This window comes from Mustela erminea, chromosome 16, assembly GCF_009829155.1.
Source record: "Mustela erminea isolate mMusErm1 chromosome 16, mMusErm1.Pri, whole genome shotgun sequence".
Lineage (NCBI taxonomy): Eukaryota > Metazoa > Chordata > Mammalia > Carnivora > Mustelidae > Mustela > Mustela erminea.
In genome coordinates, this window is record NC_045629.1 from 9,960,528 (window position 1) to 9,987,646 (window position 27,119).

Here is a 27,119-nt window from a genome sequence, read left to right on the forward strand (position 1 = left end):
ATTTGCTGTCATAAGACCTTTGGAAAGGGCTTTGAAAAGCAAGTTAAGCTGAGTAGTTGGGAACGCAGAGTGGGGAGGCAGGTGGTTTTGAGTTTGATTGTCAGCTTTGCTCTTACTAGCGCCATGACTCTGAGAGAGACCATTGGCCTTCACCAGCCTCAGGTGCTTCCTATGCAAAATGCAGACTGCAGTACCTCTCTTGTAGTGTTAGTGAATTTAAACAAGATAGTGTGTTCAAAATGCTCAGGGAAGGGGCCTCTAGGTGGTGCAGCTTGTAAAGCATCTGACTTTTGGTTGTGATCTCATGATTGTGATTCTGAGCCTTGCAGCAGCTCTGCACTCATTGCAGAGTCTGCTTGAGATTTTCTGTCTCCCTCTACTCCTCCTGCTGATGCTCTTTCTCTCAAATCAATCAACCAACCAATCAATCAATCTATCTTTAAAATGCACAGGGAATGGGGCGCCTGGGTGGCTCAGTGGGTTAAAGCTTCTGCCTTCAGCTCAGGTCAGGATCTCAGGGTCCTGGGATTGAACCCCGAATCGGGCTCTCTGCTCAGCAGGGATCCTGTTTCCTCTTCTCTCTCTGCCTGCCTCTCTGCCTACTTGTGATCTTTGTCTGTCAAATAAATAAATAAAATCTTTTTAAAAAAATGCACAGGGAAGTGCTAACATTACCCATCACCAAGCTGCACATTGTACATGGTATGAATAAAAGGGAGTTTGGTTTTACATGAGTGGTAAATGGAAAAAGAACCGTCTGGAAAGACATGTTAGTTGCACAGCCTCTTCCTAGCAGAGTACCTTCATCAGAAGTGACCGGGCGCCTGGGTGGCTTAGTTGGTTAAGCAGCTGCATTCAGCTTGGGTCATGATCCCAGGGTCCTGGGACTGAGCTTCACATCGGGCTCCCTGCTCAGTGGAGAGCCTGCTTCTTCTTCTCCCCTGCCTGCTGCTCTGCCTGCTTGTATTCTCTATTTCCGTGTCAAATAAATAAAAGTTTAGAAAAAGAAAAAAAGAAGTGATCTGTCTATGCTTCCTTACTTTCTTATGTTCTAGTTTGATTTCTCACTGTTTTGATTTTTTTTTTTTTTTCTTATGTGGCTGCCTCAAGTCTAGGCCTAGGGCTTTGTTTTCAAAATTTTGTCTTCAGCGGGGCGCCTGGGTGGCTCGGTGGGTTAAGGCCTCTGCCTTCAGCTTGGGTTGTGATCCCAGGGTCCTGGGATTGAGCCCCACATTGGGCTCTCTGCTTAGTGGGGAGCCTGCTTCCTCCTCTCTCTCTGCCTGCCTCTCTGCCTACTTGTGATCTCTGCCTATCAAATAAATAAATAAAAATCTTAAAATTTTGTCTTCAGGACTATTTTCATGGCTGCCTACTTAACCATGACTATCTGCTTTTCTTAAGGGCCTGCCTTTATTTTAAGGGGACCAAGATTTCTCTTTCTCCAATAACAGAAAGTAACATCCTAGCAACTATGAAATGTGGCATTGCTAACAGGGATTCCCTGGGTTCTGTAATAATGTAAAGTTGTCTATTCTCTTTCTTTTAGAAATATATTTGATAAACTCTAAGTAGTACTTCTTATGTGCCAGACACTTTTCTAAGTCCTTTATTAGTCCTAACTCATTTAATCCTTGTATCATCTCTATGAGTAGAATCTATATTTAATTGAATTTTGTGTAAAATAGAAATCAAGGCAGAAGGAAGCTAAATGCCTTACCCAAAAATTACACAGCAAGGGACTGGTAGAAGCAGGAATATCTCCCAGGGATTCTGGCTCTAGCCTCTGTGCTTTCAACAACTTAGCTTTTTAACAACTCTTGGCAACTCTCATTAAATCGTCTTCAAGTCAGGTACCACTATGGTAGGGCATTAGAGGCTTCATTAGATGAGGACTCGAGAATTTAAGAATGTAAGTTTTAAAAAGTTCAGCAGTTGTGATGCATTTGTCTACAGCACTTAACAGAAAGGTGATCCAAGAGGATGACATTTTATAACATGGCTTTTGTTTTGTTTAGTTTGTAGTACAGATACAAGGAGAGGGTTCTGAGCATAGAAAATGAGGCGGAGCCAGGGGTTGGAGTAAAGAACAGGAGATTTGCAAACTGGTAGAGCTGAAGTCAAAGAGCAGAAGAGGGATTACAGGATCCGTGTGAAGTCTGCCATCACTGTCCAGGGCAGAGAGCGGGGAAAATCACCTGGATGAGAATGAGGAGGGGGGATGGAGGGATGAGCATCAGGTAGAGTGGTATTTGGGCAGAGGGGAATTTGGTGTCATCATATCTCTGGGATTTGCCACCCCACTGTCCCTGGACTTTTTCCCTTTCTAAATTTGACGCCAGTTATGCTCAGAGTTACATATTTGGAGGCACTTGAAACACAATAAAAATGAAATGCCACTATCAAAATTATGACTAATCTTGATGAAGATGATAGGTGGGGAGCATCTAAAGCCTGAAGCAGCACTCCGTAAACACAGAGTTTATCACTGAGCTCAGGAATAAAACAGACACGTGCTTTAGGAGAGAGCCACTTAAGCAAGGTGAAGTATCACAAAGTAGACCATGCTTATTAGTAGGGTTAAGAACATTACATCAAAATAAACTAAAAGGTAGTATGGGTTTCTGACACCCTCCCTTAATATCTGTGGGGCTTTGAGCAAGTTAATTAAGATCTCTATGCATCCATCCTCTAATCAAAAAATGCAGAAAATAATCCAAATGGTATTGATTAGGGATGGCACTTAGTAAGCATCTAGTCCAACACCTGGCAATAGTACTAGGTGCTTAAAATATTTGCTGAACGAATAGTGGGAACAAAAATGATGTTAGCTTTCCACTGGAAAAATTTAAAGAGAATTTGTAAAAACACAGGAGAGTAGAGAATGGTATATCCACCCAGAACTGATGACCATTACAAATTTGCTAGAGATGTTTCATTTTCTAAGTAAAAGAAAATAAATTATTGTACAGTTCAATGTTATGTCTGGATCGAGAAAATGTACAAGGAACGTAAAGTTTCTTTCTTTAGGCAGGTAGCCCAGGCTGAAAGATCAGAAGGAGAAAACATAACTACTTGACCTTCATTTGGTTTGCATTGTTTCGTGGCAAGCAGAAAGATATATCAGAGTGGGGCAAACATTGACAAAAGTATCTAAAGCAACTTGTCCAGAAGCATTTCATCTGAGGACAGAAACAGGGATATCCTTAGGGTAGCACTATAATGTGATATTTGAAGAATGATAGGGAAAATGATTGGTCCAGAGAAGTGAATGAGGGCAGATGTGCTACCTTTCCAAAGGGAAACCATGTTTGAATCAGTGGATGGATAGTTTAGCCCAGGCAACACTGTGGGTCTCTGCTCAAATGAATGGTTAGGGGGAACCTACAAGAGGAACTCAGCACCAATTTACTCAGGAAAAAAATCTCTTCACGATGAACCTTATGGATATAATAATAGTCCAGAAAATTGGTGTCAATGTGTGTAAGTGAGGACTTGATAGGTGCCCTTTGGTACCTTTGTGGGCAAAATCATAAATATAGGTAGGGTGGTGATATAGTTACGCAGACTGATAAGTACGTGGTTGCAAAGTGTTTGTACAAAATCTGAGTAATGGTTGATGATAGCAGAGTATGAAGGTGCTCCTGGCATGTGAATTGGTCACACTTTATCACGAAATAGTTCTGCAGAGATGACATAAAGATTATTCATGGGCTTTCGACATTAAGATTTAGACACTTCTCTACCATTCCATATTTCTTTTTGGAGGACTTGTTCTTTTAATCTAATAAATGTCATTTATTAAATGTTAAAAGTCACTCTCTGAAAGGAAAATGGTAAATCTCCGATACTCAGTAATGAAGCCCTTATCGTAACATGCTTAGAATTATTTTAAAAGTAAGAATGAAATTCTTCCAGCCTTTTATTAAAGCTTCAATTATTCAGGGCTAATATTTTATCAATCGTGTATACTTTGGTCTTATTCAACTTCGCTGCATGTCCCTGTTCAATGGATCAAATTGCTAAAGATGGAATAATGGTTGTCTTGAGGGACAAATACATCTTTTTTGGTTGGTTATGGTCCTTCCTTTGGAAAACAAACAGGATAGTCTCTTTCTGCTTTGTTAGTGTGGGTTCTCCAGGATTGAACCATAACTGATCCAGGCTAATCATTGTAACCTCATTTCTTTTGTTAACAATTAGTCCCAGGTGTGCATGGGACCACTTCCAGGCTTTGAGCTCTAATGGAAATTCCGGGGAAGATTAATCTCCCTGATACAAGGGCGGGAGACAGTAGGGGCAAGAAGACAGCTCTTCTGGCTTCTCTTCTCTTTGGACACTGTTGTGTGAGCACATGATGTCTGCAAGGCAACAGCCCACATGTTGAGTGAGGATCACGGTGAAAAGGAGAGGAGTACAAATAGTTGATGGCATTGCTGGACTGACCCTGATCTTTATTATTTCTGACCCTGGGCCTGTCTGCCTGCCTACAAGTTGGTATTAATAATGATGTTTTGGGGTGTCCAGCTGGCTCAGTCAGTGGAGCATTCTTGATCTCTGGGTTGTGGGTTCAAGCCCCATGCTGGGTATAGAGATTACTTAAAAATAAAATCTTTTGAAAAAAGAATGATGATTTGAAACACTGATACATGCACTTGTAATCACTTGCGGCTGAACAGGTCCTAACTGATGCTGAGGCATCCCTCATTTGTAGTAGACCCCAGATTTAATAATTTCTTCCAGCTATCATGATACAAGTCAAAATATTTAAGTTCTGAGACAGTGAATCAGTTCCCCCCCAGAAGTTAAGGCAGGCTGTGGTTAATCCTCTGAGAAAGAAAAATGCGGTTTGACCATTGAGAGATTGTTTTTGTTTATTGTGTGTTCTTGCACAGGAACGGAAATTAAATTAATTTGAAAACCCCTTTTGAGTGGATGATTTGGAGATAATATTTAGACATAAAAAATGATATGTGTGTACTGAAAGAGTAAAATTAAAAATAAATGAGATCTGACATTCCCTTTTAGTACATTTTTCACTTTTATACTCTATGCTAGTTGATTTATTAAGGCTTTTTGGCTGTGAGCTTATCATATTGTGATCAATCCTAGGAAAAGCAATTTGAAGGTTGCTGTGGCTGAAGGCACATTATGGTGGTAGGAAATCAAATAGAACACTGACTTTCATTTAAGATTGTCAATTTGATTAATAGAATGAAGGTGACTTCAAACAGACAGGACCTGATAAAAATGATCTACTTCTGACAGGTGGAAGGCATGCAGAATGATGGTTAAATAGAGCATATTTATTTATTGTGTTCCAAAAATTATACATTAGCTACAATTGAACATGCAGAATTAAAATCTGCTAAGATCTATTTGCCCCAGAGGTACAGGTCTGTGAATTGTCAGGCTTATATACTTCACACACTCACCATAGCACATACCTTCCCCAAGATCCATAACCCAGCCATCCTCTCCCTACCCGCCCCCCCAGTAAGCCTTGGTTTGTTTTATGAAATTAGGAATCTTATGATTTATCTCCTTTCCGATCCCATCATGTTTCATTTTTTTCCGTCCCTACCCACCAAAGCCCCCATTCTGCCTCTCAAATTCCTCATATCAGGGAGATCATATGATAGTTGTCTCTCTCGGATTGACTTTTTTTTTGCTCAGCATAATACCCTCTAGTTCCATCCATGTTGTTACAAATGGCAAGATTTCATTTCTTTTGATGGCTGCATAGTATTCCATTGCGTATTTGTATACCACATCTTCTTTATCCATTCATCTGTTGATGGATATCTAGGTTCTTTCCATAGTTTGGCTATTGTAGACACTGCTGTTATAAACATTCAGGTGCACATGCCCCTTCAGATCAGGGTAAATACCCAGTAGTGCGATTTCTGGGTCATAGGGTAGCTCTATTTTCAACTTTTTGAGGAGCCTCCATGCTGTTTTCCAGAGTGGCTGCACTGGTTAGCATTCCCACCAACAGTATAGGAGGGTTCCCCTTTCTCTGCATCCTCTCCAACATGTGTCATTTCCTGATTTGTTAATTATAGCCATTCTGACTGGTTTGAGGTGGTATCTCATTGTGGTTTTGATTTGTATTTCCCTGATGCTGAGTGATGTGGAACACTTTTTCATGTGTCTGTTGGACATCTGGATGTCTTTTTTACATAAAAGTCTGTTCACATCCTCTGCCCGTTTCTTTTTTGTTTCTTTGTTTTTTGTGTTTTTTTTTTTTGTTTTTTGTTTTTTTTCCTCTGCCCATTTCTTGATTGGATTATTTGTTCTTTGGGTATTGAGTTTGGTAAGTTCTTTATAGATTTTGATACTAGCCTTTTATCTAATATGTCATTTGTGAATACCTTCTCCCATTCTGTCAGTTGTCTTTTGGTTTCATTGACTGTTTCCTCTGCTGTGCAAAAGCTTTTGATCTTGATGAAGTCCCAATAGTTCATTTTTGTACTTGCTTCCCTTGTCTTTGGCATTGTTCCTAGGAAGAAGTTGCTGCAGCTGAGGTCGAAGAGGTTGCTGCCTGTGTTCTCCTCAAGGAAAACAAAGATTCCTCCTCAAGGATTTTGATGGATTACTTTTGATGGATTCCTGTCTCACATTGATGTCATTCATTCATTTTGAGTCTATTTTTGTGTGTGGTATAAGGAAATGGTTCAGTTTCATTCTTCTGCATGTGGCTGTCCAATTTTCCCAGCACCATTTGTTGAAGAGACTATCTTTTTTCCATTGGATATTCTTTCCTGATTCGTTGAAGATTAGTTGACCATAAAGTTGAGGGTCTATTTCTGGCCTCTCTATTCTGTTCCATTGATCTATGTGTCTGTTTTTGTGCCAGTACCATGCTGTCTTGATGATGGCAGCTTTGTAATAGAGCTTGAAGTCTGGAATTGTGATGCCACCAACTTTGGCTTTCTTTTTCAACATTCCTCTGACTATTCAGGTCTTTTCTGGTTTCATATAAATTTTAAGATTATTTGTTCCATTTCTTTGAATAAAATTGATGGTATTTTGATAGGGATTACATTAAATGTAAAGATTACTTTAGGTAGCATAGACGTTTTCACAATATTTGTTCTTCCAATCCATGAGCATGGAAACTTTTTTCCATTTCTTTGTGCCTTCCTCAAATTCTTTCATAAGTACTTTATGGTTTTCTGAGTATAGATTCTTTGACTCTTTGGTTAGGTTTATTCCTAGGTATCTTGTGGTTTTGGGTGCAGTTTTAAATGGGATCAACTCCTTAATTTCTCTTTCTTCTGTCTTGTTGTTGTTATATAAAAATACAACTGATTTATGTGCATTGATTTTATATCCTGACACTTTACTGAATTCATGTATGAGTTCTAATAGTTTTGGGTTTCCCACATAAAGTATCATTATCATCTGCTAAGAGTAAGAGTTTGACTTCTTTGCCAGTTTGGACGCCTTTATTTTTTTTTGTTGTCTGATTGCTGAGGCTAGGACTTCTAGTACTATGTTGAATAGCAGGAGTGATAGTGGACATCCCTGCCGTGTTCCTGACCTTAGTGGAAAAGCTTTTAGTTTTTCCCCATTGAGAATGATATTCACTCTGTGTTTTTCATAGATGGCTTTGATGATATTAGGTATGTACCTTCTATCCCTACACTGTGAAGAGTTTTGATCAAGAAAGGATGCTGTACATTGTCAAATGCTTTTTCAGCATCTATTGAGTGGGTCATATAGTTCTTGTTCTTTCTTTTATTAATGTATTTTATCACATTGATTGATTTGTAGATGTTGAACCAACCTTGCATCCCTGGAATAAATCCCACTTGACCGTGTTGAATAATCCTTTTAATGTACTATTGGATCCTATTGGCTAGTGTTTTGGTGAGAAGTTTTGCATCTGTGTTCATCACGGATATTGGTCTGTAATTCTCTTTTTTGGTCAGGTCTTTTGGTTTTGGGATCAAGGTAATGCTGGCCTCATGAAACGAGTTTGTAAATTTTCCTCCCATTTCTATTTTTTGAAGTAGTTTCAGAATAGGTATTAATTCTTCTTTAAATGTTTGGTAGAATTCCCCTGGGAAGCTGTCTGGCCCTGGGCTCTTGTTTGTTGTGAGATTTTAGATGACTTCTTCAATCTCCTTACTGATTATGGATCTGTTCAGGTTTTCTATTTCATCCTGGTTCAGTTGTGGTAGTTTATATGTCTATAGGCATGCATCCTTTTCTTCCAGATTGTCAAATTTGCTGGCATATAGTTGCTAATAATACATTCTTATAATTGTTTGTATTTCTTTGGTGTTGGTTGTGATCTCTCCTCTTTCATTAATGGTTTTATTTATCCAAATTTTCTCTTTTCTTTTTGATAAATTAGTTTTATCAATCTAATTAATTCTTTCAAAGAGCCAGCTTCTAGTTTCTTTAATTTGTTCTACTGTCCTTTTGGTTTCTATTTCACTGATTTCTGCTCTGATCTTTATTATTTCTCTTCTGCTGCTCGGTTTTGGCTTTCTTTGCTGTTCTTTCTCCAGCTCCTTTAGGTGTAGGGTTAGGTTGTGTACCTGAGACCTTTCTTGCTTCTTGAGAAAGGCTTGTATTGCTTTATACTTTCCTCTCAGGACCCCCTTTGCTGTGTCCCACAGATTTTGAACAGTGTGCTTTCTTATTTTCATTTGTTTCCATGATTTTTTTCAATTCTTCTTTTAATTTCCTGGTTGACCCATTCATTCTTTAGTAGGATGCTCTTTAGCCTCCATGTATTTGGGTTCTTTCCAAATTTCCTCTTGTGATTGATTTCTAGCTTCAGAGCATTGTGGTCTGAAAATATGCAGGAAATGATCCCAATCTTTTGGTACCAATTGAGACCTGATTTGTGGCCTAGCATGTGATCTATTCTGGAGAATGTCCCATATGCAATAGAGAAGAATGTGTATTCTGTTGCTTTGGAGTGGCATGTTCTGAATATAACTGTGATGTCTATCTGGTCCAGTGTGTCATTTAAGGCATTTGCTGATCTTTTGCTTAGATGATCTGTCCATTTTGCTGATCTTTTGCTTAGATGATCTGTCCATTTCAGTGTATGTGGGGGGGTATTAGAGTCCCCTACTATTATTGTATTATTGTCAATGTGTTTCTTTGATTTTGTTATTATTTGAGTTATATAGTTGGCTGCTCCCATGATAGGGCATAGATATATAAAATTGTTAGAACTTCTTGTTGCACAGACCCTTTAAGTATGATGTAGTGTCCTTCCTTATCTCTTATTATAGTCTTTGGCTTAAAATCTAATTGATCTGATATAAGGATTGCCACCCCAGCTTTCTTTTGATGTCCATTAGCATTGTAAATCATTTTCCACCTCCTCACTTTAAATCTGGGGGTGTCTTTGGTTCTAAAATGAGTTTCTTATAGACAGCATATTGATGGATTTTGTTTTGTTTTGTTTATCCATTCTGATACCCTGTGTCTTTTGATTGGGGGCATTTAGTCCATTTACATTCAGGGTAACTACTGAAAGATATGAATGTAGTGCTACTGTACTGTCTGTAAGGCGACTGTTACTGTATATTACCTCTGTTCCTTTGTGGCCTACTACTTTTAGGCTCTCTCTTTGCTTAGAGGACCATTTTCAGTATCTCCTGTAAGGCTAGTTTGGTGTTTTCAAATTCTTTTAATATTTGTTAGTCCTGGAAGCTTTTTATCTCTCCTTCTATTTTCAGTGATACCCTAACTGGATACAGTATTCTTGGTGGCATATTTTTCTCATTTAATGCTCTGAAATTATCATGCCAGTTCTTTCCAGCCTGACAGGTCTCTGTGGATAAGTCTGCTGCCAATCTAATATTTCTACCTTTGTATGTTATAGACTTATTGTTCTGAGCTGCTTTCAGGATTTTCTCTTTGTCACTAAGACTTGTAAGTTTAAATGACGGAATGTTGACCTATTTTTATTAATTTTGAGGGTAATTCTCTGTGCCTCCTGGATTTTGATATTTGTTCCCTTTGCCATATTAGGGAAATTCTCTACTATAATTCACTCCAATATACCTTCTGTTCTTTCTCTAGAATCCCAATTATTCTAATATTGTTTCATCTTATGATATCACTTATCTCTCATATTCTCCACTTGTGGTCCAGTAGTTGTTTGTCTCTCTTTTGCTCAGCTTCTTTACTTTCCATGATTTGGTGTTCTATATCACTAATTCTCTCTTTTGTCTTGTTTATTATACCTCATTAATAGCTTTTTTTATTTCAACTTGGTTTGATTTTATTTCTTTTATTTCTCCAGAAAGGGATTTTATATATATGTGTATACATATATATATACACATATATATATATATGTATACATATATATATGTATACATATATATATATATGTGTATATATATATGTGTATATATATACACATATATATATGTGTATATATATATGACTGGTGAATAGAACAGAACCACCCACTTGATCTTAGGTGTATTTTGGTCTCTTAGAAGAAACTACCTCCCAAAATTTTGGAGAAAGAAAAACTTATATACATACAAAAATAAGGGTAAACATGATGAAGGGATAAAATATGACTGTAAAGATGAATATTAAAAAAAATTCTAAAAAAGAAATTGATAAAAATAAGTTGGTTGGACAAAGAAAAAAAAGAGGAGATAATGCTGTCTGGTTGGAGTCTAGAACAAAGCCATGTGCTAGATTTAGGGAATATTTTGATCCATTAGAAGAAATTGTATCTCATAATTTTTTAGACAAAAAACCCTATATGGTACAAAAAATAAAGTTAGATACAATGAAGGGATAAAATATGAGTATAACAATGAAGATTTAAAAAGTTTTTTTTTTTTGAGAGGTATTGTTAAGATAAACTAGTTAAAAAATGTTAAAAGAGGAAAGCAGAAAAGTTAAAAAAATAGAATAAGAAAAAAATAAAATAAAAAAATAAATGTAACTTTGAAATCCTAAAGTATCATGGGGAAAAAACCATGAATTCTATGTGTTGCTTTCCCCTAGCTCTGGAGTTCTCCTGTTCTCCTTGATAGTGAGCTTGTTCTTGGCTGGATGTTCTTGCTGATCTTCTGGGCAAGGGGCCTGTTGCAGTCATTCTCAAATGTCTTTGCCAGAGGTGGAATTGCACCATCCTCGTCAGGGGCCAGGCTAAGTAACCTGCTCAGCTTTGCTCTCAGGAACTTTTGTTCCCTGAACACTTTCTGTAGAGCTTTGGAGGATGGGAATGAAAATGGCGACCTCCCAATCTCCAGCCCAGAGGAGCCAAGAGTTTAGGACCCCACTCTTCAGTGCGGCCTCAGAGTAAAGCAGTCAATCACTCTTGTCTCCCTGGTCTCTGGCTGCGCTCTGTGCTCACCAGGCCTGTGACTGAGCATTTCTATCTCTGGTGCCGAGCCCCCTTTGGAATCTTCAAACCTAGCAGATTCCTGTCCTACTGCTACTCCAGGAGGAGGAAGGTGATTCTCCCCAGATCTGCTACTTGTGGGGTACCTGCTTGAGGAACAGCGGCCCAGCTGTGCTTTGGATCATGGTTTAACATAACCCTGATCTAAAAGCTCACTCCTTGTCTCTGTCTCTGTAGTTGTCTTCCCAGCTCTGATACCTGGGAGGTCTGCCACACTCAGACACCCCCAATCTTTCTGTGACCCCGTAGGACCTGAGACCACACTGTCTCCATGAGGGTTCGCCCCCTGCTTAGCCTCTGGAGCAATGCCCTTTAATGGAGCAGACTTCTGAAAGTTCTTATTTTGTGCTCCACTGCTCTCCTGCTTGCCGGGAGCTGGCCCCTCCTCCTCACCCCCATCTATCTTCCTGTCACTTCAGTCACTTCTCTGCATGTCCCACCTTTCAGAAAGTGGCCGATTTTCTGTTCCTAGAATTGCTGCTCTTCTTCTCTTCTATCTCCTTTTGAGTTTGTAGGTGTTTGGAATGGTTTGATCTTATCTAGCTGAACACCTGGGACCTGATGTCATTTCAGTCTGCTACTCCTCTACCATCTTACATCTTAAATACAGGAATTTTAATTCCTTAAAAATTATTTTTACTTAGTTTGTTGTTCAAAAAGAATATGTATTTCTAAAACCAATGTTATGCTATAATTTATTATGAAATATAAACTTTGAGTGATTAACCTTGTACTTTGTAATTTTTCACCAATATGGAGCTTCTGCAGGGTCTGAGAATCCCTTTTTCAATATTATTTATGCATCACATGTTCATGGACTGGCTACTCTGTACCCTGTCATAGGGAAGAAGAACAGACATCAGAGTGCTTGGGTGGCTCAGTTGGTTAAGCATCTGCCTTCTGGTCAGGTAGGTCATGATCTCAGGGTCCTAGGATTGAGCCCTGCATCAGGCTCTCTGCTCATCAGGGAGTCTGTTTCTCCCTCTCCCTCTCCCTCTATTCTCTATCTCTCTCTCAAATAAATAAATAAAATCTTAAAAAAAAAAAGGAAGAAAAACAGACATCAAATAACCACCCAAATAAATATCCTTTAACATCATAAGATTCTATTAAAAGTGCTTTATTTTTTTATTTTTAATAGTTTATTTATTTGTAAGAGAGAGAGAGAGAGGGAGTACAAGCAGGCAGAGTGGCAGGCAGAGGCAGAGGGAGAAGCAGGCTTCCAGCTGAGCAAGAAACCTGAAGCTGGACTTGATTCCAGGACCCCAAGATCATGACCTGAGCCAAAGGCAGCTGCTTAACTGACTAGGCCACCCAGTTGTCCCTATTATAAGTGTTTTTTTTTTTTAATATTTTATTTATTTATTTGACACAGAGAGAGATCACAAGTAGGCAGAGAGGCAAGCAGGGTTGGGGGGAGCAGGCTCCCCACTGAGCAGAGAGCCCAATGCAGGGCTCGATCCCAGGACCTTCGGATCATAACCTGAGCCAAAGGCAGAGGCTTAACCTACTGAGCCACCCAGGCGCCTCACTATTATAAGTGTTTTAAAGGAACAGACTTAATTCTGATCTGGTTTGAGGGTCAGTCAGTGAAGTTTGAATTGAAATCTGAAAGACAACCAAAATGTATTAGGTGTACCAGTGTTATTTTTATCCAGTGTTTTTGTTTTGTTTTGTTTTGTTTTCTTCCCTTCTTGGTGATTGAATCTTGAGTATGTGTGTGGTGTTCAGGTGATTTTCCTCTTCTAAAGCACTGGTCTGAGCCCTGAAGAATGAAAGGATAATGAGCTAAATCACAGGGAGGCTTAACGATAGTTACCTAAAATACTCCAGGAAGACAGAATCCCTAAGGATGGTCCAGAAGGATCTGAGAAGAGAAAGAAAAGCTCAAGTTTCTGAGTAATAACACTTTGAGTGCATTAATGGGAGGAAGAGTGGACCCAGGCTTGTTGCTGGAGTAGGATCAGTGTTCAGCCCCAGAAGACATGTTTCCTGAGAGCCAGTGCTATTGTCTCTTCCATTCATGGCTCTTTTCTGTGTCTGGACCAGGGCAGGCACATGGGAAGTGTGCAATAAACACCTGCTGAATGAATGAATGAAGGAGTAACTGTCAGCTAAAAAGTGAAAGGGCATTCATATGGCTGTGCATGCATTAAGAAGGACATTTTCAACTCTTTGGTTTCTAATTTCTCTCCTGCTCACAGTCCCAACCTTCTATGGAAAAGCACAGAGAGTTCCACCAATCAAGTTTTGCAAGATAAAGACTAAGCTTTATTCTTGTTTTTATCCTCAGAGCATAAGGCCAGGGCAATAGCAGTTGTTCAATATATCTGTGTAGAATGATTAAGTTTTGTTTTTATTTTTTGCTTTTGGCAGATGTGCTAGCGATTAAAGAAAGAGTTTTAATCATGCTTTGGGATCAATGGCAATCCATTAAGTTGTTCTGGGATTCTGAAATTCAAGGGTCTCAACTGTGGGGCCATCTGAATAGATAAGATGCTTTATTCATGCTGTCTATTTGAGGGCATACAAAGCCCTTTGCAGAGAAGCTAGAATATATGTATCTGCTTTACATCACACCTAGGTCTGCAGAGGACTGTGTTCCAGGAAGCACAGGGACACTGGGCACCAACATTTACAGATTTTTCCATAGATCTTGTTTTCTGTGATTGGAGAACTTGTAAAAACATGTTGTAAGTATAAAGCATTATTCACATATAAAATATGAACCTCTGGCTTGCCAGATACATAAACTAACTGTTAATCTTTAGTCTCTAAATGTCGTTAACAATTTCCTTTCTCTTTCCCTCCCCTTTTCCCTTCCTTCCCTTTCTTCCTTTACCAAAAACAAACACACAGGCACACAAAAACCAGTTTTATTGAATTCTTAGTGTGTCTTAAATTGGAGAGGGAGCGATGAATGAGGAACATTTGCTGGCTTCAAAACTCTCTTTGTCTAGTGGGGAAATAAGCATGGAGGTAAGTGTAAAAGTATCTTGGCACATGACTTGGAAGTTTGAAGGGTTTTGTGAAGCGAGAGATGGGTCTGAGGAAAGAAGTAAAAAAAGATGGGCTAAGATGATAATTATATTGTTTGCATCTGTTTACACCAAGAAGAGCTACAGACTTGGTATCCATGTATCCTGACGCTGGAGGGAAAGATCGGGATGAATGGGGACTGACCCCTGATAGAATAGGTTCACTGGCCAGAGAGTCAATGGATTAGGTGTGTATTGGACTATCGTTTACAGGCAGGAGACAGAAGAAGGAAGGGCAAGGGGGACACGATGGGGGTGGGCTTGTAAGTTGGACAGTTGTAACTTTGGGGCAGTAGCTGCTTCAAGGCACTCTACATAAAATGAACAATGCCGGTGCCATGAAGAGAAGTGGAATGGAGAAGAGAAGGAGACCAGTCATGCTGTGAAATCATTGCTTGACTACTGTTTCCAAAACCTTGTTTTAAACTTTTATTATGGGGTGCCTTGGTGGCTCAGTCAGTTAGGCCTCCAACTCTTGATTTTGGCTCAGGTCATGATCTTGAGGTCCTGGGATTGAGCTCTGTGAGGGGTACTCAGCAGGGAATCTACTTGGGACTCTCTCTTTCCCTCTCCCTCTAACCCTCTGCCTTACTTGCTCTCTCTCTCAAATAAATAAATAAAAACCTTCAAAAAATAAATAAACTTTTTATTATAGAAAATTTCAAACATATGTATAAGTAGAAAGAATATTGGAAAGCATAAGAGTATAGTGATAAAATGATGCCTCCCCTCTTCTATACCCATCACCTGATTTCAACAATTATATCAGCTCACAACCAATCTCACTGATGAGACCTCCCACTTCTACCAGAGGATAGTTTTGAATTCCAGACATCATCTAATTATAACTGTAAATTTTAAAAAATCGCTACATTTGGGGCGCCTGGGTGGCTCAGTGGTTTAAGCCTCTGCCTTCAGCTCAGGTTGTGATCTCAGGGTCCTGGAATCGAGCCCCACATCGGGCTCTCTGCTCAGCAGGGAGCCTGCTTCCCCCTCTCTCTCTGCCTGCCTCTCTGCCTACTTGTGATCTCTGTCTATCAAATAAATAAATAAAAATCTTTAAAAAAATCGCTACATTTAATTTTTTTCTAAAAATAGAGCATGTATCATCTCACCTAAAATGTTAATAATGATTTCTAAATAACATCAAATTATCATTTGTTCCTATGGTCACATAAATTTTTTTCACTCTGGATATGTTTGAATCAGGATCCAAATAGGGTTCACAAGTTATATGTGGCTGATATGTAGCCTAAATGCCATCTTACCCTTAAATTTCCACTCTCTGACAATCTTGTTTCCTTGCAATTTATTTGTGGAAGCTAGGTTGTTTATCCCATAATGCTTTACATAAGCTGGACTTTGATGATAGCATATCATAGTGTCAATTGGCATGTTCTTCTAAATTCTGGTTAGATTTATATATCTGGTCAGATTCAGATTTATTCGTGGTTATTGTTGTTATTATTTCCTAGGTGGTACTGTGTATTTCTATGAGGAAACTAACATTGGTCAGTGAGTTCATGAGCTATCAGCCTTCCACAGCCATTGTCCATTAACGGTACTAACATTGGTGATACTAACATTGGTCAGTGAGTTCATAAGCTATCGGTCTGCTCCATCCATTGTCATTTTCCCTCTACCATTTCACCTCATGGTTTGAGTCATCACTGACCCTCATTGCCCACATCCCTGTTTCCATTAGGGCTACAAAATGACAATATTCTAATTCAGAGTAGATGGTAAATCCTACCAAGATTTGAACCTGGATGCCTGGATTCAGAGTCCAGTGTGTAAGACTAAACAACTCTGAGTGACCTATAAAACCTAAAACTGTCAATCTTCTCTTTCAAATCATATGCCATGTCTACCTGTCTCATTTCTGCTGAAGTCAACTTGTCTTCCTAATCTATACTGCTTTGTTGTATTGAGTTACATTGAATCAAATTATATTATTTTAAAAATTCTTGAATTATAATGAAAAGAGTAAACTGAACTGTTGTTAAGAGCAATTTTCTTAGAATTTTCTCTTTACTCTGAACAGTGATGACTTCAAAATGAGTAAAGTGGATAGCCAGAAGAAAAGCATGCATTTCAATATGCGAACATTCAACACCTCATTTGAAGCACAATTCACCATCAGAGTTGTTGTCATTGGAATGTGCCAGCATTGTTAGGTAACTTGGTAGTCTTTATTCATTGCTACTGGCTATGTTTAAAGTTTTAGTTTTGTATTATGCATTATATTTGTGTTCATTTGCTTTTTAAAAACTAATGTTTTTATTTTGGGATGGGAACACCACTGAGGAACAGGCCGATAGTATCTCAATTTGGGAATATTAGAACACCAGAACAGTATCATTCGGAGGCATCCTTCAGTGGATGCACTGTTGAAAGTGGTTGCTCCACAATGATACAGTGATGTGTCATTGAATGCTCTCTTGCTGGCCCACATAGATTGTCATATGTGGATTTCCCCAACCCCTTCAAAGCTGTGTAAGCTGGATGGGCTTCATAGATGCACAAAGTGTTACACAATCAACACAAGACCCACACTCAGAAGGGCTCTATGCTTGGTTCTACAATTCTTAATAACCTTCTTTGAGCTTATATTTTGTAGCTGAAGTCCAATAGGACAATAGAGAGTGCCTATGAGCAGATAAGGACCCAGAAATCTGTGACTGCTGTTCCTTGCTGTCCCATTTGCATATAGCATTGTGAGAGCCCATGAACCAAGAAATCTGGTAGACCCACCACATATGGGAGTCACTCAAAGTGGGTACAGGCAAGTGTGTTATATGTAGACTCAGTAAGTGGGGGCCTTAGTGGCCCCAAGGGGCCACATTTTCTGTTTGAAGTAGAACTAACCTTGAACATAGAAAGAAGTCAGTGGAGTTCTAAGAAAAATGAGTGACCAAGGAAGCTTGATTTATCCTTTTATACTAGTGTCAATTCCTTAACATTAGTCAAACACTGAAAGTGCCATCAGATGATAGCATAGTTCCTTTTCCTTTCAGTCCTCCTTCCTCATTCATAAGCCTGAGGTAAAGAGCTGGTAAAGGGTGTGCATATCAAGGAGTAACATAAAAACAGATGAGTTAGTTTTATGCAGCATTTTCACTCATTGCCACTTTTTGATAACAATAAATATGCAAGGAAGAGCTACAAAATACAAATTGTGCCTAACTAAATGCTCATATTTGCTTTTAAAACTGACATTGCACAATGTAAAGATGGAAGGTAGAATTTGTGTTAATTATTAAAATTTTTAAATTTTATTTACTTAGAACAACACTAAATCACAAATTAAAACAACAACAACAACAACAACCCACAATTGTAAGTCAAGAGAGAAACGATCAGAGAAAGTAAAAAGTTTCATATTTTAGTACATTTTAATGGTGATTTTGGGCAAGTTTTTGAACAAAGGACTTCACATTTTCATTTTGCACTGATGATGTAGCCAGTCTTGTCTGTAAGACACCACAATACAATAGTCTTGTCATTTTTTTTCCCCCTTGATGTCATACTTGGCTATTACTTTTCTCTTTTCTCCTGATTATTTTGACACTTTGTATAGTCTTACAGAAGCTGTTCAATGAATGATTTCTCTTATTGGTCATACAAGGGTCATTTAAAAATCTAAAATCTGAAGCACTTTGAGATTTCTGCTCATTTGTAGAGACACATGGGGCTGTGTTTAATTAGGTGAGTTAGTCTCATAAATTAATTATCTTCTTGTCTGGTTTTATGTTCAAAAGATTACATTCAAATAAGAAGACAGGATTCAGGTTTTCATTTATAAGGAAGGAAGAGAGTAGAGGCAATTTCTTAGGATTGTTCATTTCAAACCAAATTGAACAGTAGAAACCCCTCTTGCAAGTGAAGTTGTCAGCTCTTAAAATGCTCCATTCTGGTAGTGAAGGTTTGTTATTGAAATCAGATTCCCCATTGATCAAATTGTGCTTTAACATTTCTTGGAGAGCAAAATACCGAATAGATGTGCTTGAATTGGCTATGAACAACTATATAGCAATTTACTTAACTTGTCCATGTGTTTTTATGGAAAGATAATTATCTTAATTTGAATATTTCCTCCCTCTTACAGTTTGTCACTTATATCTGCAGCTTTTCTTTTCTTTTTCTAGTTGTCTCTACTTTATTCAATAAAGGTGCCCTGATCTCTGTTGAAATGCCTCAAAATTAATTGCTGATTTTGCTGGAGAAATACAGGTTGGTTATTCAAAGAGAAATCACCATCTGGCTGTCCCATTCCAACCACCCAACAGAATACTAACTGTCCTTAGAGATAATGTGATGCATTTACACTCAGATTTAATCACACATGATTTTTCCTCTATCTGAAATTATGTGAAATTGAACTCACTTCATTTTCATTCCTATTCTTTTGATTCCTTTTAAGATAATACTACTAGGTACTTTTATTTGTCCAACTCTGATTAATTTCATATAATTTATGTCCCTTCCATTGACATATACATACAATAAGGTTACTTCTCTTTTAATACTTTTAATTTTTCCCTTGTTTCTTCTTTTTTTTTCTTTCTGCTTGTTTGCTCACATATTAGTCTGTTAATGACAGGTATTTTCATGCATTTATTCATCAAATATGCATATACAGAAAAAAGTAGACAACCTGGACAAGAAATCTAAAGGAAAACTCACAGAACCAAACTCTGGACCAGTGACTATTAGTTTTCTCCTTAGAACAGCCTCCTTGTAGATGACAGTCAAGGTCAGGATGTCTGCATCAAGCTCTTCATAGCAGGCTGCCTTGCCTCCCCTCTTCTCACTTTATAAGGTCTCCCTGATCAAGCTAAGTTAGTCTGTAAGCTCAACTATATCTTAGGCTTGGTGGTTCCCAAGCCTGCCTCTCCAGTGACCCCACTTCTCTGATCTCCAGCTGCTCATAGGACAACTCTATTATTTCCCACAATAAATTCACCAATTGCTCTTTTGTGTTCCCATCTCAAATAATGGCTCCATGATCTGTTGGGAATTCATGCCAGAAACCTTGGACACTTCAAAGACTACCTACTTCCATTTCTCACCCATCTGCAAGTCTGTTGATCCCAGATCCCAAGTGCTTTAATGTCTGTCCTTTGTATTCTATCTCCAATGCCCCTTGACATAGTGGCACTGAAAGGTCACATTACTTTGCTTCTGTTTCACTTCTCTGGAGTTCTCTGCATTGCTTTCAGAATTATGTTTATGATATTCAAATCTTCCCAATATGGTGATGAGACTCCCATCCTCAGAGAAATCCAGTTCATTTTCTAGTTTATCCACTTTTTATTTTTTTAATTCTTTTAGAAGTTGTGATCTATACTTTATTATTGTACATTCAGTATTTTACCATCTAGCTCCTTGTTAGCTGCCAAGGCTTATCTGTGGCCTAACACAGTCTCTCTCTCTCTCTCTCTCTCTCTCCCCCTCCTCTCTCTCTGTCTCTCTCTCATACATGCACTTTATATTTAAATAACATACAACAACCTGTATTTAGACAAATATATACTCTCCCTGGTGCTCCCACACTTTTGATTGTGTGGTTCTCTGTAAACACTTTCTCTTCACCTTGCCACCAGAAAATTCCTACCAGTATTCAAGTTGCAACTCCAACACTACTTTCTCTGCAATGTCTTCCTTCAGTTTCAGGCTGGCCACAGAGCTCCTCTTTCTCCCCTCTCACTGCACTTGATACATACAACCATTACAACTGTGGACTAACACATCTGTAATGGTTTCTTTATTTGTTGGGCTCACCACTGGCCCATAAGTTCTCTGAGGACAGGGATCATGTCATTGCCCCTTTGTATCTCAGTGTTTAACACAATGCTTGATAAGTGATAGACTTCTAATGAGTATTTGTTGAATAAGTGAGAATAGTCTATGTATGCTTTCCTACTAGTTTTATATTTCAATCTTCCATTTTCATTGACTGGATCTTATGTTTCTTTTTGTTAACCTCTTTTTTCTTGTCTTCAGCCTTTCCCTTCTGAGTGTGTTGAACACAGCAACAGACACAGAAATGGCCTTCCCCTCTGTATGCGCCATGCTGTGCACAAAGCAGTGAGGTGCCAAAGGTACACATACTTTCTAATATTGAAGAGCCCAGGACACCCTGTAGGTATGTAGCTCACCAAAAGAAGCCCCCATTTGTGGCTTGATAACAGCAGATGTGACATTTCCCTTGATCTGCAGTTTCCATAAAAATTGAGGTTGGGGCACCTGCGTGGCTCAGTCAGTTAAGTGTCTGCCTTCTGCTCAGGTCATGATCCCTGCTCAGGGTCCTGGGATTGAGTCCTACATCAGGCTCCCTGCTCATCAGGGAGTCTATTTCTCCTTTTCCCTCTACCCTTTCCCCATCCCTGCTCATGCTCTGTCCTGCTCACTCTCTCTTTCTATCTCAAATAAATAAATAAAATCTTAAAAAAAGAAACCCTGAGAATCTTGAAAGCTCTTACTATCTCTTCATTCCCAATGCCTAGGTCAATGCCTAAGAAAATAATTATTCCCACAGTTATTAATGTGAATCACTTTTCTCACTGTTGGGAGGATCAATTGTAGAAATTAGTCATGAAATTTTTTAACCTGGATATAAGTGTATTGGGGTGGTGGAAGTTCTCAGGCCAGTAAGTTTTGTTCAGTAAACAATCCAGCACCTATCTATTGAGTTCCAGCCTTCTTCATGGAGTTTAGAGCCTAGTGAGGAAGGTAGACTTCAATCAGCCCTCCCTTTGGGGAGTGTAGTAAACTGAGGCAAGTTCTGTGAAGGAAGAAATGTTATTTCTTAGATAGAATAACAAAGAAACATGTTCTAGACCACAGTCAAGGCCAGAATTAATTTTTCTGTTATCCAAATACTTCACTTGAACTTAGCCTTGACACAGAGCAGTTTGGTGGTTGCAATGCAATTCTGAAGTTCTTCACAGGTTAAGGGCATGAGTGTGAGACCGCCTTCACGGTCAAGAAGTCTGGGGTTTCCAAATTCTCTACACATTTGACCAACTGACTGCAAATCAGGGACTCCTATTACCAGCACCCTTTTTTGATAATTCCTAAACCTCTAATCATGTGCTTGGCCTGGCTGGCATGGCCGAACCCCATCTTGAGTGATGTCTTTAGCATAAACTCATAAACGCAGGTGTGGCTCCAGGGCCCACCATAAATAACAGGGCATTCCTATCCTAAGGTCTAGAGGCTCCTCCTAGGGCCTGAGGACAAAGGCCATTTGAATTCTTTATTGTACAACAGTGGGTTTGTAAGGGCCTACTTAGCCAGAGGGAGCCATTTTGTTTTTTATGCAGTAAATTTAGATGGACCCTGCCCCTCCCAGAGTAACTTATGCAGTAAATTTAGATTTACCCTGCCCCTCCTAGAGGAACTTACTTAAAAGCAAGTCCGGGAAACCAGTCCCATGTAGCAAAGCCCAGATACAAGGGCAGGTCAGGCCAGGTGGAGACATCCAATCAGTGAGGCACACATATATCTACTAGGGTAAATTGAAATTCAGTTGGCCACCGGTGTGTGACCTAGCATGAATGAGCTGTTTTCTCTGTGTGTGTTGCAATCTCATTGGCCACCTATGTGTGGCCAGGCTCAACCACATCTATAAAAGTTAGAGACGGCCCTGACCCGTCGGTTTGATTCTCGATGCTTGGCGTGAAATAAAGCTTTGCTTGACCTTCGCTTTGTATCAGTCTCGCTCCTTTGATTACGGACCCTAACAGGTTAGCTCCTCAATGGCATCCATAAAAAGATATATAGATGATGGAATAACAGCTGCAGTCACATGGAGGGTGGAATTCATGGCCTGAGTCAGGAAAGCTACCTGGTTGGACAAATACCCATCTGTAAATGTATGGTATTAATCAAAGTTGATATTTTCAGAACCCTTGCTAAGAGCCAGGTGTGATTCACAGTGCTTTTTGGCTACCAACTCTCTTCATCTTCATGACAATCCTAAGACTCTACCCTTATTATCTCCATTTAACAACCAAGGAAAGCAAGGCACAGAGACATCCAATGACTTTACCAAAGCGCTGCACAGCTGAGAAGGGGGACAACCGGGCTTTGGACTCAGGCAGTTGGGCTCACTCCAGAGCCACATGCAGAAGCACAACCTGTACATATCAAGATAAGATAAAAATTTAAAAAAGGGTGCTGGGTGGCTCATTTGTTTGTGTCTGACTTTTAAGAGTTTACTAGAGCCTTCTGGAAAACAAATAGAGCAAGAATAGAGCAACATGTCCAGGAGAGTGGAAGTAGAAAACCTTTTAAAGGGTAGAGAAAGAGTAGATAGCAGTATTTTTTTGGGAGGGGAAGGGGAGCATGGAGACACACACACACACACACACACACACAGTCACAGGGAGGTATTTCAAGAAGGAAGCAAAATGCCTTCCCCAGCAATAGGGCATTAGCTACTAAATTATATTTCATATCACATGAACATCAAGAATGCATCCTCTGACAAAGTGGCATTTAATTTTGAAGGACATTTCTCATTCAATGATGTAGAATATACTCAAAGTGCAGAGATTTTTTCAGTGTTGAGGATAAAGACAATGGAAGTAGGCTGATCAAAATTTCAGGTAACAAAATAACTTGAGGAAATAACACAACCATAATCTAAGCCATGATATTTGAACATTTTTATTATGGATTAAATTTGGCAAAAAAAATTAACAAATATAAAGATTAATAAATACAAACAAATATAAAGTTCTGTACTTAGGTCTAAGTGGGGAAGATGTGTCTTTAGAGAATCATATATTCAAGGAACTTGGCTGATTAAAAAAAGAATTCTGTACCTGGAGGTCAAAACCATGACTGCTCCTCTCTGCCCTGAAAGGGCAGAATACCCTGAATTCTACTGCTTTGTTCACTCAACTACAGCCATGTTGTCTCACCACATTTGTCAACCTTGGCCTCCCTTTGAGGCTTTGCACTGGCTGTTCCCTCTGCCTGGAGTGTTCTTCCCCAGATACGAACATGGCTCACTCCCTTACTGATTCTGGTCTCCACCCAAATAGGTCTCTGACCACCTTATTGAGAATACCTCCTCCTACATTTTCATTTTCCATCTCTGGTTCTACTCCACTTTCCTTCATGGTATTCTCCCTGCCTGACATTGTGTTGAATGGTCAATTGCTTATTTGTTGTCCATCTCTGCTTCTCAAAGGTAAGCCTCAGGGGGAGCCATTTGGTCTATCTTATTTATCTTCATATCCCTCCCCCCTAGGGGTCCTCATTCTAGGCCTTTAATTGAGATCAAATATCAAAAAACAGGTTGCATTAGGCTTAGACATTCTCTTACATCTTAAGAATTTGTCTTATACAACCATACCTTCTCTCTTTGATCACACTTCCATTATTATCCCATTGCAAGGAGGTGGGACAAATGTAATTATCTTAATAGCTGGCACCTGAATTTCCTTGATATACCACTTGGAGTAGAGGATGAGACTTTGAAGAGCTGGCTCAAGTAGCAAAACTCTCTTGCTAAGAATGAGGCTTGATGGAGCATTTATTATACTTTGTGGTGGGGACATTGAGCTACTGGGATTGGAAGAGTGGAACGGAGAAAAGGGCGCAGATGGAATGGAAGAGGTTGAAGTTAGGGCAAGCCAGAGAAATGCCCAGGGCAGGGGAGGTGGAGGTGGGTGGACGGTGTCCAATGTCATTTCAGGAACAAGTCCTTTTTTGTAGAATTCTATTTCTCCACAAATGTTTTGTGAGAATAAACTTAATGTTGTGCTGTCATAGAAAGAGGAGACCAAAAGGTAAAATACTCCCTGATGTTTTAAGCACCTAGAAATTTGTAGAAATCTTGGCTTAGGCTTCCAATATCATATGCTGAGAAATTGGGGTTCCAAGCCAAGATCTTAGGATCCTGAGACAGCAGGGAGGACAAACAGACACCTCGGTTACAAATACAGCTTAATAATGGATGTTGAAGGAGGGGCAGAGGTATCTGTTACTTTTGGTTTAATTTTTATCACTTTCTCCCCCATCTCCAAGCAAATTCTTACACCTTTCAGTTTGGAATAGGAAGCACTCAGGTCTCAGTAGTGCTCCACAGACTGGCTAAGACCCTTCCAGTGCTGGACACTGGGTTAGAATCGCAGCTCTTTACTTCTTAGTTATATGATCTTTGGTATGTCACTTGATATCTCTGTGCCTCACTTGCATTATCTGTAAAATGTAGATGGTCTTTCTTAATGTTACTATGAGGATTTGAGCTTAGATGTAATTAATGTTACTTGAGTGTTTGTTTTCCTTATTATTGTTACTATTATCATTACCATTATTATTATTATTATATGAATAATTCAGAGACAGGTTGACACATGAAAACTGAAGGCAGTTACCGAATTGGAAAGAGAAATCTGGTCTCTTTCAATTTCATTCCCCTCCTCTTGAAAGGTACAATGTTATTTGAAGAGAGAGAAAAAGAATATTTATAAAGCTCAAATTTTTTCTCTCATTTCAATAAGATGGTATCTCAAATTTCCCTGAAATCACTGAGGTACTTTTAAAAAAGTGTGTGTGGGAGGACATATTCTTTCCGCAGGCTCTTGCATTCTTCTAGAAGCTTCTTGGCTGAACTTTAATTCTCCCACGCCCCAGGCAAGCTGGTGTGGAGGGTGCTAGCTGGCCAGTGCTGAGTGGGTTCTGGTAAACAAAGGCCAGGTTCAGTCACGGTGCTCTCAGGGGGCAGAGCCTGGACAAGATGTTCCGTGTTTGTATTTGTTCTTGCACACTCAGAAATAGAAGCAGACTCTGGAGGTCTCAAGAACTCTAAAACTTTGCTTACGAGTTGTAATGAAGGCTGTGAGTTTTCCAAAGGTTATCTGGACAGAAGAGGATGTCGGCATGCAGAGGAAAGGATTCCCACCGCTGGCGCTTCCAGTTGTAGCCAAATACATGGCATTGTTGATAGCTGGGCAAGGCTAGTTCTCCCTCATAGAGAGGGCCTGGGTGCACCACCTGGCCCTGGGCCCCTAGGAAGCTCTAAGCAGGCCCATGAGAGGGCTGTACTTATAAGGTATAAGCTGTTGGAAAGACAAACTTCTGCACAGGGGCTGTGTGCCTTGAGGAAAAGGCTTACATCTAGACCTACAAAAGTGGAAAGGAGCTGGCAGGGTATGGGGCTGTGTGACCAGCCTCTGGCTGCACGTGACACAGCAAAATGGAAACTGATCTTATAACACCTGAAGAGGAGCAAACTCTCCCATGGTCCTTTCAGTTTACACCAGGTAAGGGAAGGTATGCCATTCTGTGGCCAGGGCTGAGAGTGGCACTATTCACCAGGAATACGTAATGTAAGAGAAAGGTAGACAGTATGTGTTCAGTGAAGAATTGAAACTAAGATATACGTGAGGTCATGGGATAAGACTTTGCCTGTGCTGCTGGCGTGATGGCCATTGTTCCGTTGACAGATGTGTGTGTGTGCATCCTACATAAGTCATTAAAAAAAGGTACTCAGTGGAGAAGACTTTTTTGGGGGGATGGGTTACATGAAGGAAGATGGTGTTCTCATGGTTCTGGTGACCTCATACTTTTTCAGGTTTAAATTTTATGACAAATTTAAGGCACCTTTCTTTCTGATAACCCCCTCTCTCTCTCTTTACCCCTGTACATTACATGTCCCTGAATTAATTTTTCTGGTAAGTCCAAGATCAGTCTGGGTTAAAGAGTGCTTGGAAATAGCAGTATACCTTGGCCCAGTTCCTCCCTCTCCCTCTGGCCCAGGAAGACCTAGCACTGCTGTGAGAAAATCCTTCGGTGGAGTTCTGTATGTAGACGAAGTAGAGGAGTCTCCTCTTTCCTGTCCTTCATGTCCCCAGAAAAGAGCTGAAGATCTTCTACAACCTTCCTACGAGTGTCCATATGACAATTGGAAACAGGGATGACTTCTTGGCATATGAATACCTTCAGCTCTGCATTGTGACCTTTAATTAGCAGACGTGTGTTTGACCTCACCAGAATGCCTATGGTCCTCCAGTTATCAGGCAAGGTCATCTACTTGTAGTTCAAGAGGACCCCCTGTCCATTGCGATCCAGTGCCTTTGTGTTGTGGAGGGGTAGAAGCAAATAAAACAGAACTCCCAGTCCCCATCTGGCAAATAAACCAGAAACTTGAGGTCAAAGGATCATAAATACAAACAAGATAAGACACACAAGCCCATCAAGAAGCAAATATAAACAATTCCTTGGTGATTTAAAATGTTTATTATTTTTTCCAACTATTAGATTGTGGATAAGTATCTGACTTTTTCAGTGAATGTAACTATATCTAATTCCAAAGGAGCTAATCACTCCAACGTTATGAATATATTGTAATTAGTAGAATGTACAGAGTGACTTCATGTGGCAATTGTCATTTCTTCTTCACAAAATGCCAAAGAAAATAGGCATTAAAACCACATTTCATTGTCACAAATATTGTCTTTTTCGAATTGTCACCCCTGAAGTTTTCTGAGATATTTAGAAGTGTTCAGAAGAATTCCTAAGTGTATTAGCTTCCTACATGGATAATTTGTCTGTTTCAAAAGAGTGTAGTGCTGAATCTTGACAAAATTTCCATATGAAATTATTTCTACTCTCCTCTACTCAGTTGTCAAGGGCTCAGAATCAGCCCCCTCCCCAAA